Source organism: Vulpes lagopus, chromosome 21 (genome assembly GCF_018345385.1).
Source record: "Vulpes lagopus strain Blue_001 chromosome 21, ASM1834538v1, whole genome shotgun sequence".
NCBI classification, from domain to species: Eukaryota; Metazoa; Chordata; class Mammalia; order Carnivora; family Canidae; genus Vulpes; species Vulpes lagopus.
Window position 1 is genome coordinate 14,867,084 of NC_054844.1, and position 19,113 is coordinate 14,886,196.

General features: G+C 36.5%; 1 protein-coding gene across 3 annotated transcripts in view; it reads right to left on the reverse strand.

The window, feature by feature from the left end:
• Nucleotides 1-18,866, reverse strand: part of EPS8 (epidermal growth factor receptor pathway substrate 8) — a 176,082-nt gene extending 157,216 nt beyond the window's left edge. For 2 of the 3 annotated variants that reach the window (XM_041736174.1, XM_041736170.1), the window contains exon 1: nucleotides 18,601-18,733. The gene's annotated coding sequence lies outside the window, so the exon portion shown is untranslated. Of the gene's footprint in view, nucleotides 1-18,600 lie in introns of all 3 variants that reach the window. The other variant, XM_041736175.1, reaches the window with a different exon arrangement.
• Between the last annotated feature and the right edge of the window lie 247 nt (nucleotides 18,867-19,113).

Below are 19,113 nucleotides of genomic sequence, written 5' to 3' on the forward strand. Positions count from 1 at the left end.
GAGGGATGGCAACAGTGACATATCTTGGGCAGCTGGAGGACAACCCTGTGACATCCATGGTGCAAAATATAGAATAATGACAGATAAAGAAATAGAATGATATTGCAGATAAACTGTGTCTACCTTACAATTTCACCTCCAGAACACTCTGGATGAGAGATTAGGTAAAACAGTCAAACGGAACAAATAAACCCTGTTCACTTTTTCTATCATACTTTGTTTACATGTAGAACAGATACTGGAATCTCACTAACATCAAAAAGCATTTTAAGCATTTATTCCTTCAATATGTATTACAACAAAAACTGAGCACATACTGTACACTTAGCATTGTGCTAAGGCTCAAGAAAGACAAAGTTTACTCAGACACATTTTCTACTGGCAAGAGTTCATACTTGTTAAAGGGGAAGAAAAGTAAATAAACCATACAATGCAACTTAATTACTACTTTAAAGTATAAGGCACCACTTGGACACAAAAAAGGAACTAATTTTTTCCAGGAAAGTAGCCTTTAAGCCACATGTAAAATAATATAGACAAAATGATGAGGCTGACAGAAAGAACAAACTCCAGGCAAAGGGAACAGCTTGTGCAAAGTCATGGAAGCATGAAGCTAAGTGTATTCAATTACTGCAATTATTATAGCATTTGTGGAGTACAAGAGTCAAAGAATGAGACCTGAAAGTAAAGGAGGGAGACTGTATCACAGAGGGCCTTCGTTGTGTGCCACTACAAAGAGGAACTGGACTTTATAGAGAGCATATGGAAGGCACTGTAGAATTTTAAGCAAGGTAATAATATGATTATCAGTGATGACAGAGAAGAGAGGAATGCTCTGTCAGCCATTCTGTAATTGGAATCAAGATTTGGTGACTGATTACTTAAAAGTGGGACAGAGTGGTGGGTAAGGCAAAGAGTCCAGAAAGATTCACAGATCACTAATGTTACCGTTTCATAACAGTGGCTCTATTCAAAGAATAGGAAAAGAGGAGAGGGGTGCAGGTTTAGGAAAAATGCAAAAAATATATTTTGGTAAACGTAAAGTCTAAGAGGCCTGTGCAACCTTCAGGTATAGTCAGAGATAAAGGAATAGAGCTTCGGAGAACGCTACCAGCAGGAGAAAAAAAAATTGAAAGTCACTGTTATAATGAAAACAATGTGAAGTGCTGAAGTCATCTTGGAAAACAATAAAACATGAAATGAGATGAGAGCTAAGAAAAGAATTCTGGAAAACTCAGAAACTTCTCAACTTGTGAGTGTTCAGATTATGAACAAAACCATGAACTAAGCCAAAAAAAAGAAAAAAGAAAAGAAAAGAAAGAAAAACAAAAACCCACTGGCTTCTCTGATACCAACAGACAGAGCTACAATTTACCTGAGGAGATTACCACTTTGGAACAACTTTTGGATACATATTGAACTCCTAGGAGCAGAGCTTCTGAATGAACATCTAAGTGCAAATAAATAAGGAAAAATAGGTAGGGTGTAAACCAGGGAAGAATAACAAACACCATGGAAGCCAAAGGAAGAGAACATTCTTTTTATTTTCATGACTGGAGAGATATTTATTAAGATAAAAGGGGAAGTGGTGGGACTACAGATGTTTGTCAGTCTTTCCTTTTTGCCCATTTTTATTTTCCAGATTTTTCAACAGTGAGCACATATTCATTAACAATAATACAGAGGGGATCACAAATTTATCTCAGATATACAGAGAAGTAGTAGTTTCGCTATTAGATCTATAACTAACCCATTCTTCTTTACAAAGCCCATTTGTTAGAGGAGAAACATTAACTTTTCATCCTATCTACTTAATTTGGCTCAATTTAGTGCATTAAATGGTCCCTCTACATATTTGCTTTCCAGTATGTTAATTAATCAACATTTAAATTTCAATTCTATATAGATCTACTTGATTTTCCTTTTGATTCTTTCAAATAATTCTCAAAAAATATATATAAAGCAAATCTTTATTTTCCCTAACCTTGAGTCAGAAATATTTTAGCTCTCCTCCGAGATATCCTTAGAGGTAAAGTAACTAAAAGGTAACTTTTAGGAACATTCTTTACAAAAAAAAAAAAAAAAAGATCATTACAAGCATGCATTCCTTCAGTAAATGGACAATCTACAAAGTACTACAAATTCTAAGCAATAAAAAATTCAATAGTGAACTAAACACAGTCCGTGTCCTCTAAGAGCCTGCAGTAAATGCCACAGCAAAACCAAGACAAAAACAAAACATTTGCCTTTTGGCGTGGCTTTTACAAGACGACAAATGACCTAGAGGCATCATGAGCTCAGACACTAGACTACAGTGGGTGGACTACTACTGTAGGAAAAGTGAGAAGAGGAAACAACTGGTAATAAGGTTCTCCTCCAGAATCTCAGCTGGGAACAAGACAGAAATAAGGCAGCAGAAAAAGAACATTAAGAAAATAGTTTCCAGATACGCATAACACCACATCAAGAGAATTAAGAGACACATGGACTCTAGGAGTTTACAATACAAACAATCTGACATAGACCCATACATATAAGACAAAGAATAACATTTTAAATTGATTCCATAATACATTCTATAAGAGACAGAGGCCTACATTAAAATTACATTCTACTGTTACTAATTTTGATTCATAATGATTCTCTTACTACACTGTGGCTTAAGTCAAGTTGAAAATTAGAAGGCGATCCTGAGGCCAAAGAAATTCAGTCACATTCCCAGAGGAAGAAGGAAAATGAATGAGATACCTGAATGCAGTTGAATATTAAAGATATGCACGGGACCAATTACCTGGTAAAGGGAGATGCATGAAATCTTTTAGAATTGGGCTTTCTGGCCCTTTCAAGAGATGCTGGAGAGAAATCAGAAAGTGTTAGGGGTGGAGAGAAACAATGACATACTAGAAAGCAAGTAAATATTCTAAGTACTTACTAGAAAAAATAGTGTGATTTATGTAAGTCCAATGGATATAAGTCTGTATCAGTTTTATAATCCCAGCTGGTTCAACATATAGCATATGACATGAACTATATACATACCATAAGAAGAAGTAAGTTCTTATCCACATCTAGCTAACATTAGAGGCAAGATGGCAAGTAGAAGTCAGTGTATGACCTAACAAAACTGCCTCACAACAGTACCTAAAATTCTCATTTTTGCAGTAGCAATTTCTAAAACTTATAACAAAGGCTAGAAATCTTATGTAACTTTACAAAACATAATCAACTACATGTACTCATTAATATTTGTTTAATGAGAGGAAAACAGTCTCATCATCCTGGGATCATAAGGAACTGCTACCAGAAATACACAGACTAATCTACTGCACAAGAAAAGCATGGAAACAATTCCATCTTTAACCAACACATTCTCATACTACCTTTTTCTTTATTTCAAAAAAGTCTTCAAAACACACTTCAAAAATAACTGAGTCTGCTATCCATCTTTAAAAAAGACATAAGATCCTCCAGTAATGGAAAGAAGAAATGAGGAAATATTGTATTAAGTTTTTTTTAACAAAGTGCTTTAATGTTATGGACCTGGCAAGATTAGAGAGAGAGATTCATATATCTATTCCTTTTTTTTCTCCCCAATCCCCAAATTTGTATACAAGCCTAGTGTTACTTAAGCTAATAGCATATAGCTCCAACTCTACAGTTGGGTAGACAGTGCTTGGAAAATTAGGTCACAAGCTTGCCACAGGGACTCCAATCATCTGTCTGGTAAGTTTGTATGACTTCCTCCTCCCTATGATCCTGTTATACACTGCCCAAAAGGCAAGATAAGGGAAAGGTTATCAGAACTTTCTATACTAGCTACAAAAATATTTGGTACACATCACTAACAATGTGGGAAAACTTAGGCACTTTTATCCTTCTACAGTCAACATAGTAATCAGTACTTTGATAAATATTATTGAGAACCTTCTTTGCACCGAAATTTTGTTTTTTAAAGTTCAATGCCAATAATGGCCCAATCCGTACTTGCTGACTTATAGCTTGAAAGCAATTCTTGATCTGGTTTCCAAACAATTAAGGTCTTTGCAATGCAAATAAAGATGTTTTTTGAAATAGATAGTTATGAATCTTTCATTCTTAGTAGCTAACTAGAAACACATGAGCCAAACACATTGCGGGATCGCTTCAATGGTGTGTAATTTGAGAGGTGTGTCAGAAAGTGCTTTGCTCCACTAAAGGAGTCCACATTTTTCTCTCTTGTAAGTAAAATGCAAAGGCAATGTTGCTTCATACAGCAGTCTTAAAGTTACCCACATTCCAAATTCAAGATAAGAACTATTTCCCCATCTCTAAAGATTAACACTTTACAACCAGTCTTAAGTCTTCAGCATGACTTCATTTTATGAATAATGGCGTCTTCATTCCTAAAAGTTTCCAAGAAAAGAATATTGAATAGGGTCTATAAAAATAACACAAACCATGCTTGTCCAAGCTGATCTTAAATTAACCTTAACTGCTGGATATCTTTCAAAGGGAGTACTGGCATATTACAATTTTTCCCAAAACTCTCCATAAATAAATCGACCTTTAGTGGAATTATTGTAAAGTCACACTTAATTTTGAAGTACAGTATGAGTAGATGTAAAAATTATAATACAAAATGTGAATATCTTCACTCTCTTAGTAGTTAGAAGGAAGGAGGGAGAGAAGGGTAGAAAGATTATTCTTTATTTTCCACATTTTTGATCCTTCACCTAGAATCTAATGCTTACATTTTTATGCTTCTTTTAATTTAGGCTTCTGGTATTTGCAAATTCAGTAAGGATAGAAATCTTATCTGTCTCAATTGCAGTATCTTTATTATTTAGTAATATGTCTAGCACTTAACAGATATTTAGGGTTTTTTTAGTATTTCTTAATTGACATAAATTCCACTAACTGAAACAAAACTATCTCTATTAAATAAAACTATATATGTCCAAGACTATGATATCAAGAAATTAAATTGGGTTGAATTAAGCCAATGACTTTACTAATAGTACAGCCAAATCCCTAATCTTACATAACTAACTCATATATGCATATTATAAGAACAATGACTAAAGAAAGTTGAAATGATCAAACAAGCTCCATCACCATTACAACAAACAATATTCACCCTCATATATGAAAGACAGTTCCAGCTGCATTTTATTGAATTGAGTATGCATTTGTGTACATGTCCCTCTTGTACAATTTTCTTTTAAAAGAAATTTTGCCCAAGTATTTTCCTTCCCAGTGACCCACAGAGTTGACAGCAGTAACAAAACGTTGCTAAGAGTAATTAGAGAAGGAGGAATAGGAAGCTGAAAGATTATAGCTATAGGTTTTTAGAAGATTTCAGGAAAAAAAAAAAAACACTCTTAGTTGAATTAGTTTCTTTGGCCTTAAAAATTAAGCTATGTTCTAAAATCAATCCCTTGCAAAAATCCCTTGTCTTCCTTTGGAAGAGAAGAAAACTCAGCAGGCTTGGATCAGCTACCTAATCTAAAAAGTTTTCCCCCAAAAATCATGTCTACTATCTCAAGAACATGTAACTATATCAGCCTTCATATATAGAAAGCATTTGTTACACCTAATATCTAAAATCCAATTAATGTCCACATTAGCCTAATAGAATCAATGTTTGCTAGAAAGATCTGGCTGTTAAATCTTAAATATTAAGACTATCCATGTTCGGAACTGAAAGTCTTTTTTTGTGTTTATTTGAAAAAAATATTTAATATACATTTCTATCACATAATACATTGCTCTTTACAGTATGCATAATCCAAGTTCTCCAGATGTAGCCCAAGAACAGCACAGTGATGGTAAAAATGGCTTATTGGTTTCTGTGAAATTTTAGTGTTTCTACTTTTGTCACTCCCAACTATTTCTATGGTCTGTCAGATACTACTAGTTTTCCCAATCATTTTACTACTTTATCCATTAGTTTGGAATCTTTTAGTTTGATCATATGAATGCCTTTTAAACCACAAATATAAAACAAAATATAACTGGTAGCCATTAGGTTAAATTATCCCCTATTCTCAGGTCTTCTATTCTGTAATAAAGTAATACTCACAAATTCACACTTCGAATATTCCATTACCTACATGGCAGAGGGAGAAAATGAAAATAACTACTAGTAACAGATATAGATGGAGGGCAGAAAGTCTTGGAGGTAAGATAAAGAGACTTTTATTCTGGTTTGAAGACCACTTAGAAGGCCATGGAGTACTCCTCCATGTAAAATTATTTTTTATATGATTTCACTTGAGATGTATTTGAACTCAAATTCTAAAATTCCCTAGAGTGTTAAGGGGCTCCTGTAAAACAAAATGTAAAAAGGAAAGAGAAAAGGAAAAAAGGAAGGAAGGAAGGAAAGGAAGGAGGGAGGGAGGGAAGGCGGGAGGGAAGGAAAGAGGGAGAGAGGGAGGGAAGGAAGAAGGAAGGAAGGGAAGGAAAGAGGGAAAGAGAGAGGGAGGGAGAAAGGAAGGGAGGGAGGGAGGGAAGGCGAAAGCCAGTACCATAGATTCTAATATACAAACAAAGCCATAGTGGATCTTTCCTAATTAGTACAAAAACTGGTGTTAAAAAGTATTCCAGCTCAAGTTAATCACTGTTAATGTATTCAGTCTGAACAGGATTTCATTATCTTCATAATGAGACTTAGTACTTCTAAAATAATTTATTTACTACTCAAATAAGATGAAGGTGATGAGGGCTTCAATCACTCCTTTGTTTCAAACCCTCTAGCAGCCTAAACTTAACCTTCACTGTCATAACCACCATGAATGCCCCCTTTATTCAGACTTTGCTCTCCATGACTGAGATCTCACCAGGCAGTGAGAAAAAGTTAGAACAGTAACTGGAAAGATAGCAAAGTAATGAAAGATACATGTTTCAACTAAGTCATTGGAGGACTGAAAAAAGCAGTCAGATACCAGGGCTAGAGGATGGGGTAAAACAAGGATAAGGGAAGCAAAACGGAGAAGGTGTTCAAAGGAAAATCCACAAGATCATTTATCTGTTTCAGGATTTTTATGAATATTTTCTTTATGAGACAACAGAGGTAGCAAGTCTTAAGACAGTTTTGAAAAGTGTGCAATAGGGCCAAGTGCATAGATCTTATAGCGAATGATGCTGAAACTTTTTGTTCCAATTGTTTGGATAAGAAACAAAAAAATTAAAATAATATAAAAGATGAAGTTTTCAACATTGTATTCTACAAAGACAGCAAGTATACGAGTATATAAAAAATACAGAACTGTTCATTCCTAAATTTAAATGAGGTTACAATTTTTTATATTATTTTGTTTTATTATTCTTTACACATTGTTATTCAGGCTTGGCTATCATGGATTAGTGATTTAAAAATAGAAGAGATAAGGGGCACCTGGGTGGCTCAGTCGGTTAAACATCCAACCCTTCTCTTCCACTCAGGTCATGATCTCAGGGTCATGGGACCAAGTCCCATATGGGGCTCCATGCTTAGTGTGGTGTCTGCTTGTCCCTCTCCCTTCCCCCATTTGCCCTCGTGCTCTCTCTCCCTCTGTGAAACAAATAAAGTCTTCAAAAGTAAAATTAAAAATAGAAAAAAAGGAGACATTAAATCTGTGAATTAATGTAAATCTAGTTAAAATCTTTGGAGGGCTACTTTCCTCCATAATTAAAAACACCGTCTTTAATATAAATTCTTTAGATATACATATTAATTCCACATCTTGACATGCATAAGTATCATGTGAATAATGCTACAAGATTTGGCCCAATGACAAGATTTTTATCACAGAAAGAATTCCATTGCTTTTAAATCATTCAGAACCTAACAAGGCCCCACAAAAGAACTAAATAAAAGAACTACCAATAAAATTACTGTTTACCCTTGACTAAAATGACCCTGAGATGTAAAAAAAAATCAAATAAATAACACTAGCTGTAGTATATAGCACTGAAAAGAAATAGATTATACATCACAAGTTTTAATAATGAGGATAAACATGCTAAAATAAGACAACTCAATGTAAAGATAGGGTTTCTAATCAATATTTTTTCTGCATTAAAATATTTTAAAATTCCAATATATGGTTGAACATAAAACAGTTAAGGTTTTGAAAACACACTGGAAAGGGAAATTGGAAATTACTTACACACATACATACAAATACAAACAAGTTGAGCATGCTATTAGGTGGGTGGGAGAATTTATACAAAGATGTAGTAATGTTCTATTTTCTTCCATTTATCAAAGTTAAATACATCTTCTCTATCATCACAAGTGTATCTTCAAATTTAAGAGTCAACATATTTAAAATCATCTTAATGTATGTTCATGTCTAAAAATACCATTAACTTCAAATGTCAAAATTATTACAGAAGATTAAACAAATTGTATGCAATGTATTTTCAAAAGTGACAGATTTCACACATATTTTTCTTTAGGGACTTGTTTTGCTACTTGTGCTTTTTAAAATATTTTATTTTCTAGTGAAAATAGAAACAATTACAATATTACAAAACATTACAAAAACTAGAATTAGCAAAAAAAATTACAGACTGTTTAATGATCATAAACTTTATTTTAGACACTGGAAACATTCTATTACTGCGCTAAGCAAATAAATATATCAACAATACACATGTATTTCTAAAATAAAGAATAATATTCTAATGGTGATATTTTAAAATATTTTATGGTGCTAATAAATGACTTTCTAAATAAAATAAAATTCATATCAATAGCCTTAAATAGAAATTTAAAAATATGTATTCCCTCTTTTTTTAAGTTTTTTGTTATTGTTGTTGAAGAATAGCTGACATACAATATCCTATTAGTTTCAGGCATACAATACAGTGATTCAACATTTACATATATTATGAAATAATTACAATAAGCCTAGTTATCACCTGTTACCATATACAGCTACTACAATATTATTGATTATATTTCCTATGCTGTATCTTATATTCTCCTGGCTTATTTATTTTATAGCTGGAAATTTGTATCTCTTAATCCTCTTTCTCTATTTTGCCCATCCTCCCATCCCCCTCCCCTCTAGCAACCACCAGTTTGTTTTCCATATTTATGAATTGTTTGCTTTGTTTGTTCGTTTGTTTTTTAGATTCCACATTTAATGGAAACCATACTTTGTCTTTCTTGGTTTGATTTTTTTCACTTAGTGATAAAAATAAGTACCCTTTAGGTCCATCCACAATGTCACAAATGTCAAGATTTCATTCTTCTTATGGCTGAATAATATTCCATTGTGAGTGTGTGTGTGTGTGTGTGTGTGTTACATACACACACAATACCTTTATTCATTTATCTATTGATGGACACTTAGGTTGCTTCCGTATCTTGGCCACTGTAAGCAATGCTGCAATGAACATATGAGTACATATATCTTTTCAAATTCATATTTTCATTTTCTTCAAATAAATATACCCAAAAGTAGAATTGCTGGATCACATGGTATTTCTATTTTTAATTATTTTAGGAAGCTCCACACTGTTTTCCTAGTTGGCTGAACCATTTTACATTCCACATTCCATCCAATAGTGCACAAGGATTCCCTTTTCTCCACATCCTTGCCAACATTTATTATTTCTTGTCATTTGGAGAATAGACATTCTGACAAGTGTGAGGGGATATCTCATTATGGGTTTGATTTGCATTTCCCTGATAATTAGTAGTGATGTACAGCATTATTTCATGTGTCTATTGGCCATCTGTATGTCTTCTTTGGAAAAATGTCCATTTAATTGGATTGGGGATTTGGGTGTTGAGCTATATTTTTTTTAAAGAATTTATTTATTTACTTGTAAGGGAGATAGACTGGCTGTGGGTCTGTCACTTACAGCCTCTATTAGGTTGGGGTATGTTCCCCCCAATAAAGTATTTATCATAAATGAATGTTAAATTCTGTCAAATGCTTTTACTACATCTACTGAGTTGATAATACAATCTTTATTCTTCATTTAGTTAATGTGGTGTATCACACTGAATAATTTGCAGATATTGAAATATCTTTGTATCCCTATAATAAATCCCACTTTATCCTGGTATAGGATCCTTCCAATGTATTATTGAATTCAGTTTGCTAAGATTTTGTTGAGAATGTCTGCATTTATGTTCATCAGGGATACTGGTCTATAATTTTCTTTTTCTTTCTTTCCTTTTTTTTTTTTTTTTTTTTTCTTGTAGTGTCTTTATCAGGTTCTGGTATGAGACTAATGCTGAACTTAGAGAATGGATTTGGAAACACTTCTTCAATTTTTTGAAAGAGCTTGAGAAGGGATAGATATTAACTCTACTTTAAATGTTTGGTAAAATGCAACTGTGAATTAGTCTGGTTCTGGACTTTTGTCCTTCTTTTAAATATAAACTTCTCTTCCCTCGAGTGATGTTAATTTTTTTTCTATTTTGTCTTTCCTTTTTTTTAGTTCTCCCCTCATATTAAAAGCAGTTTTTCAGTTGCAGAACTCTAACCCCAACAAGCACATAATTCATACACTTAACAAATTATTTTAGCACACTGGTAAGTATTATGTTCAGGTTCCATTCAGAAACCAATCATGGCTCTTAGAATTCTGGATTGGCTCAAACAGGACTAGATAGTGCCTTTACAGGATGTTACGTTCTAATGTTGCTATGCTACTAAATATAAGCATGGTTCAAGGCAGAACCTCTGATTTCACCCCAAAACACACAAGTCCTCTTTCTTAATAAAATCACTTGAGTATCATAGGACTGGAAAAAAAAAACCCACAAGAATTTATTCACTAGATAAAGGACTATATTTAGAAAGTCATAGGATTAGAAGAGGAGATTCATGCAATTCTTAAAACAGGTTTGGGATCTTTATCCTCTCCTACTATGATGCAATGAATACTGTATTGTATTGTTACTTAAAACATGAAAAATAACTGGTTATTCAGTTCTGTCTAATATCCCTATGGGCTCTGTGAGAATGTGCAGAATTTCCTACTACTCCTGTCATGTCCACCCATTCTGTACGTCAAACACATTCATCTTTCTATCTGGAATGCCCTAGGGTCCCATCTCATACTCTTATTCTTGACCTCACAAATTCATCCTATAAAATTCAAATGTCATAATCTTCAATAAATATTTTTGTGATTGCCTAGCCACAGTGAGCCTCTCTATACTCTAAGATATAAACATAAGGTTTTTTTTCATTTAACCTACCCCCAACAACTGTGACAAATAATCTCCACTTCCTAGATAAGAAAACTAAGGCAGGTAAGGTCTTTCTGATTTCAAAGTCCATTGCTTGCTTGCTTGTCTAATTTAATATATACTCTCATTAGGGACGCCTGGCTCAGTGGTTGAGTGTCTGCCTTCAGCTCAGGGTGTGTTCCCAGAGTACCGGGGTCCAGTCCCACATCAGGCCCCCTGCATGGAGCCTACTTCTCCCTCTACCTGTGTTTCTGCCTCTCTCTCTCTCTCTCTCCTCATGAATAAATAAATAAAATCTTTAATATATATATTAATATGTGTGTATGTGTGTGTATATACTCTCATTAGTCCATACTCTACTAAAATGGTTGTCCCATTCTCTGTGTTCTCTGAAGACAGAAGGCAGAGATTCTGTTTCATTCATCTTTGTATTTCCAGTGTCTGGCACAGAACAGATATTCCACAAATGCTCAATAAATGATGAATGAACGAATAAATAAAATGTAACAATGTTCAACTTCTTCTGGGAGGAAAATTCATCCCCTCCTAAATATTCTTTTGTAAAGAGTATGCTAGTAAGTGCTTATTTCATTCAGCAAACATTTTGTGAGTGTGTATAATATGTGATATGCTGTGCTTAAAGATAATTGAGTTTAGTTCCTTGTCCTCAAGAAACTTAGAATTCAGTGGGGAAAAGGTATAAACAGTTAGCTAATTCTACTGCTACAGGTTTTATTTTTTTCTAATCCCTACAAGTTCCTCTCTTTAAAGGAACCTCATTTTTTATAACCATGTTCTAATAACTCACCCCTCCGGGCAGTAAGATACAGATCAGTCAAAAGGGGAAAAGAAAAAAAGAATCTCCATGTATCTCAAAAATTGTATTTTTCTTATTTAACTCAGTAGTCACTTAAATAATGTTTATTCTTATTTGGCTCAGTAGTCATTTAAATAATGTACAATTTTAAATAAAATAATAAAATAAAGGACACCTGATACTAACTATCCTTGCACTTTTTCTCTATGACAGATCACATAGCCAATTGGAAAGTTTTGGAGTCAAAACGATCAAAGTTCCCATCCAAACTCTGTCCCTTTCTCCCCATATGGATCATAGACAAGCCATTTTACCTTTCTGAGCATATTTCTTCCCTTTAAAATGGATATATGGAGAACTGCCCTAAAGAGCTTTTGTAAGAGTTTAAAAAGACAATGTATATAACACCTGCCACACCATAGCTGCTACTTTTCCTAAATCAGACCTCACTAGATGCTTTTCAGAAGTTTATGATTCTATATGTAGCATAACAATATAAAAATTCTGGCCCCAAGGTTGATAACACAAAGTGTTTATCAAAAGAAAGGTACTTAAAAAAACCCACTTCTTTCTGGTAACCCACTTCTGTTCTGGTAAGAAGAGTGGCATGGGATAAGATTCAAGACCCTAGTGTTAAGTTTCTAGACATTACATACACCATCTACCTCTTCTCAGGACACACTTTACAAACCCCTTATTTCAGATCCTCTTTGTGAAAAAGAAAACTTTATTATTTCTTATGGTTAGATCTGAAAGAATTGTTAGATATTACTCTGTATTAACAATCCCATTGTCCACAAAAGTCCAGGAACTAATCTCAACATAGAGTCTATGTATTATTACATTTTCATTTCCAAGTCATTTCTCAACTGTTTCCTTTAAGCAAATTCACATAAGGTTTTTAAAAATCAAAAACACTTTCCTTTCTATCCTAAACCCAATTTATAATCTACTTGACTTAAAAATTTCATTTACTTGGTACTGGTACAACAGAAAATCCACGGGCAAAAAAGTGAGTCTAGACACAGACTTTACACCTTTCATAAAAATAAACTCAAAATGGATGAGAGATCTAAATGTAAAATTATAAAACTTCTAGAAAATAAAAAAGAAGTATAAAATCTAGGCGGCCTTGGGTTTAGCAATGAGTTTTTGAAATACAACACCAAAAGTCTATCCATGAAACTGACAAGTTGGGTTTCATTACAATTAAAAACATTTGGGGCACCTGGGTGGCTCAGTGACTGAGCATCTGCCTTTGGCTCAGGTCCTGATCCCAGGGTCCTGAAATCAAGTCCTGCATCAGGCTTCCCATGGGGAGCCTGCTTCTCCATCTGCCTATGTTTCTGCCTTTCTCTGTGTGTCTCTCGTGAATAAATAAATAATATCTTTAAAAAATAATAAATAAAAACATTTGCTCTGAAAAAAACACTGTTAAGAGAATAAAAAGAAAAGCCAGGCTGGAAAAAAAATATCTGAAAAATACATAAATGATAAAGTGCCTGTATGAAAAAGATATAAGGAATTCTTAACTAAAAAACAGACAACCCTATTTAAAAATGGGCAAAAGTTTGGAACAGATATCCCCTTAAAGAAAATACACAGAAGATATTAGCATATGAAAAGATACTTAACATTAAATGTCATTAGGGAATGGCAAAATAAGCAACAATGAAATATTACTTACAATGCATAAAATTCAAAAAACTGACAATATCAAAAAATTGACAAGGATGAAAAGCAACAGGAGCTTGCATTAATTGCTGCTGGGGATGCAAAATGACAGAGCCACACTAAAAAACAGTGTGGCAATACCTTACAAAGCTAACAATAATCTTATATGATCCAGCAATCGTGTTCTCAGGTATTTAGCCAAATGATGTGAAATTTTGTGTCTACACAAACCTTGCCCACAAGTACTTATAACAGCTTTATTCATAGTTGCCAAAAACGGGAAGCAACCAAGATGCCCATCAATAAATGTATAGATAGACAAACTGTGATACACTCACACAATGCAATATTATTAAGTGATAAAAAGAAATGAGAAAAAAAAAAGAAATGAGCTATCAAATCACAAGAAGATATAAATGAACCTTAAACACATATTCGTAAGTGACAGAAGCCAATCTGACAAGGCTGTATAATTCCAATTATATGATGCCTAGAAAAGGCAAAACTATAAGGACAATAAAAAAAAAGAATCAGTGGTTGTCAGGGGGTGGGGATTATAGGAGGAGTAATAAATGAAGCACATGAATGGTTTTTTTTTTTTTTTTTTACTATTTGATACTATAATAATGGATACATGAAATTATGCATTTGTCAAAACCCAGCAAACTTTACAGGACAAAGAGAGAACTTTAATGTATGCAAACTTTTAAAAAATTATTGAGAAGGTCAAAAGGATTCCAGGACAGAATGAAGATTGTGACAAAAGGATCTGACACTGTTATTAATGTATACAACTACCTCACTAAGTGAGATAGGAGAAAAAGGAATGAAATCCACAAAGGAAAAGCAAAAGGAACTCCAAACAAGAACTGTACTCTGGTTGATAAAGTTGTTTATCACTCTCTGTAAAGAGAATATAAGTTAACAATTTCACTAGTACTATATGTATACAATAGGATTGAACAATTAAGTAAATGGATGACAGATGGTGGGAGCCAGGTTTCTTCTCATGGTTGGAATGAATTTACATATAAGCAAGAAGAGAAGGCCAAAAGATACAAGTCGTCACATAATAGGTAGAGTTGTAGACACCCATATGAATTCATATTCTGCTTAATATGGATACATATTAATACATGAGAACTATGTATAGACAGGTGTATACACATGGATTTGTATACATGCATATATTTCCTGCTCTCTAGATAGGTAAAGAGGCAATGACACCCCACTAGCAAGAAGAACCCAGCACCCAAATCTTGGCCTCTAATATTATTTCCCAAGAAAATCAAACAGGTTCTTTCTCCCTGATTCTAGGACAGGAAATGGAAATATAAAAGATGAACCTGGAACATCGTTTAATGCCAGAAAGTAAGAAATGACTTAAAAAAAAAGACCTCTCACATTGATGGAGACATGTCAAAGGGGCACAGGAGATGACTGAAAGAGCTCCCTGTGGCCAAAGCTGAAACAATTTGAGCAAAAAAATAAAGTAGTACTGGACTATAACCCAAAGTATATAATGTATATCCATGAGTACAGACCAATATAAGCAAATCATTGAGTAAATACATAATGGGGACAAAAAAAAAATCTGCCATGCAGAATTCTAAATAATTTATCTAAGATGCCCCACCCTCAGAGAGAAGTAAGATTATCCACTCCTTGAATGTGTTCTGTGCACAGTGACTTTCTTCTAAGAGTATCGCATGGAAAGAAGAGGAGGAACTTTTCAGGGCAGACACCTAACAAACACTAACTCGGCCAGGTGATGAAGATCAGTATCAATAGTGATAAGTCCTGCTGACAGCATGTACCCTTTACATAATGTAATAAAAATGGCATTTTACTTCTGTGATCTTTCTTAAAAAAAACTAAAAGCCCAGTCTGATCATGAGAATGAAAGTCACACTAACTCCAATGGAAGGGTATTCTACACAATACCTGACAAATACTCCTCACAACTGTGAAGGTCATCAAACACAAGGTCTAACAAACTGTCACAGCCAAAAGGACCATAAGGAGACATGACAACTCAGTGGTATCTAAGATGGTAGGGCCCTGAAACAGAAAAAGGACATCAAAAAAAAAAACTGAGGAAAGCTAAATAAAGTATGGATTTCAATTGGTAATACTGCTTCATTAATTAACACAATACTAATGTATGATGTAATAAGAGGGAATGGGGTAACGGTGTATATAAGTACTGTACCATCTGCACACTTTTCCTGTAAACCTAAAACTCATCGAAAAAATAAAATATATTTTTTAAAATACCATCTAAGAATGTATCTAAAAAATGCTAAAGAGGCTGTCGTGAAGCACTGAACACCTTCCCTGCATACACTAAGGTTTAAATGTTGACAACTATGTTGTTACAGAATTTTCCTTAAGAAAATATTTTCAATCACTAACAGCTGCAAACAATTTCATGCAGTAATTCCCAGCAGGGCTGTACTATAGCTAAAGTACTTTAACTAAAATTCCACTCTTCCCCTTACATACCATTGCAGATGTCTGAAAGTTTGTAACCTATCATTAACTTATGTTGTTTCATGATGATACGAATCTGTTTAATACAACTCACCAAAACTAACCTAAATTGTATATAAATGAAATCAGTGCTAAAACACTCACCCAACAAAACTTCAAGGATCTAAAAAAAGATCTTGAGAAAAACTATCATCTTGTACTGTGGATATTATATTCTTTTATAAAAACCATGGTTTAAGTGATCTGTTGCATAATTAAAATAGGTAAATGAAGAAAACAGATCCGCAGGAAAAAAAAAGGGCAGTGAGTATAGCATAAGAAAAGGGTCAAGGACTTAAAGTCTATCAAATAAAAACTAAAAGTAAATAAAAAGCCTATGTTATAGCAGAGAAAAGGACTGATAACTGAAAAGTATCAAAAAAATCGAAAATAGGAAAAATTAGAAATGAAAACAAAATGAAGTATTTTCATTCGATCAGAAACAAGCAAAGTGTTGAAAATTAGACATTGGACTACCGACAGAGAACAAACCTGAATAAACCATGCTGAAGAATCACCCTCAATACAACTTCAAGTATTCTCCCATCATTAATAAAAGACTGAAAATTATTATCTAATGACTGATATTCAATGACACTGGAAAGTGGAAAGAAAAAAGATTACAAAGAGAATGTACCAAATATCGTGAACAGTGGTTATTTCAGAAAAGTGGAATTAAAAGTTTTCATCTTTTTTTTTTTTCCTGCTGTGTAGTGAATGACCTGTGGAATTTTAAAGTCTTAATCTATGAATTCTGCACTAAAGCCTCTCTATAACATGTTATTATATTTGTGACACCCTTTAGTGGCAATTCTATAAAGCTCATCATTTTTCCATTCGTAAGCCAAAGTGTGAACACATGCCCCCAAATTTTTCACACTAGCACCTTAAGAACTATAACAATCTGTCCGAAAAACTCCAATCCCAAACGGAAACTCTATACTAGGTGCGAGGCGATGACACTGACTTTAATTTCAATGACCACAGACAGGATTTACATTTAGTACCCACTTTGCAAAAACCCTAGTCCCTTTAGAACGGTATCCTCTCAGGAGAAATAAATTAGAAGCAACACACAACACAGCTACTTTGTTACCTGTGTATATCCATACAGGTGTGTGTGTATGGATGTACATGTAGATACATGCATGTGTATGTAACTATACATGCATGTGTATGTAACTATATGAATATAGATATGTGAATATATATATTCATTTCATATAAAGTTTTATATATATAATATATAAATATATAAATATAAAATATATATAATATATATATTTATATATATATATATATATGAAGTCTTCCGGGAATCCTAATTCTCCTATCTCCCAAAAGAATAACAAAACCAAAATTAAGCTGTCCATATGCATCTTAAACAAAGTTTTATCCGAACTCTTAAGATATCACCTACTCCTCTTATTATGAGGCAAAAACTGAAACCTTCCAAAGAAAAGCACTAATACATCCCACCGAAGTATATTTTGTGGGAGAGAATTCCAATTCTTACAAGCTCTGCCGCCCTAGACGTCTATGGGGTTCAGATCCTAATTGCACAGGCGTCCTCCCCCAAAGAAACTCCGGCAGTTCGATGGGCGCTTAGGAGGGGGCAAAGGAGCATCTGAGAAACGATGCAGAGGAGGAGAACAATCCGTGCAGTGACCTCTGCACACGGATCGCCCTTGAAGGGGAAGCAGGCAGTGACCGTCGGGGAAGCGAGCCTGGTCCTCCGCGCGGGGTCCCCCTCCGCAGGCATGAATCCACAAGGAACACCAGGAAGGCCGTCTTCCTAAAGTGAAACGGTGAGTAAAGTGGAACTACGGACGGAAAAGTCGACGACAGGGATCGGGAGTGACGACTCTCCTGATTGGACGGGAGCTGCGGCGGTGGGACCTGGCCCCGCACCAGTCCCAGGAGACGGCGTCCCCGGGAGCGCGGGGCGGGCCGGCCCGACAGACCCCAGCCGAGGGCGGGCGTGGGAAGACCTGCCCTGCGGTCGCCCCACGGACCAGACGGGCGCAGGTGTCCGTGCGGAAGCTCGGGTTGCCAGGATTTAGGGCAAGGGCACCGGGACGCGCGGGTGCCACGGCTCCCGGGCCCCGCGTGGGCGGGCGGGGGTCTGCACCCGCCCGCTCCCGGGCTCCCCGCTCCCGGCTCCCCGCTCCCGGGCTCCCCGCTCCCGGGCTCCCCGCTCCCCGCTCCCGGACGCGCTCCGCCCGCAGCGCCCGCACACCTGGCTCCCGACACCAGTTGAAAGCGGTCAAAGTGAATGAGAGCGGACGCGGCGCCTGGCACCGCTCCATCCCGGCACACAAAGGCGGATTTTTAAAATCGAGGCTGAGTTCAAGCAGCTGGACCCCCGGCCGGCGCCGTCCGCCCGCGCGGCTCTTACCTCGGATCCGCCCTCGGGGCCGTGGCTGTCCACCCCCCGGACGCGCCTGGAGCCGGGACCCGGCAGCGGGCGGCGGGAGAAAGCCCCGACCCGACCCGGGCCACGCCCTTCCACTCCTCCCCGAGCCGCGGAGCCGCCGCGCGCGCCCCGCTGCGGAGCCGCGATCTCCCGGGCGAGCTCAGCGCGGACCCCGCGCCGGGCAGGACCGCCGCGCCCGCCGCCGCCTGCGAAGTCTGGAGCCGCCCGCCCGCCGCCGCCGCCGCCGAAGCCCGCCGCGCGCCGCGCATGCCCACTGCCCCGGCGAGGCGCGAGCCAGAGCGCGCGCGCGTGTGCGCGCCTGGCGCGGCCGGAGCGGGCTCCGCTCTCCGGGTCTTGCGGGCGGCCGAGCCGCGGAGTAGCTGGTCGACCCCAGGGCTGCCGGCGAGCTGGGCTGCGGGGCCCCGGTGGGCGGGAGACGGGCGGGAGGGAAGAGGTCAGGGCGCCGCGCTAAGTTATCGACGCCATCAAAGTCGG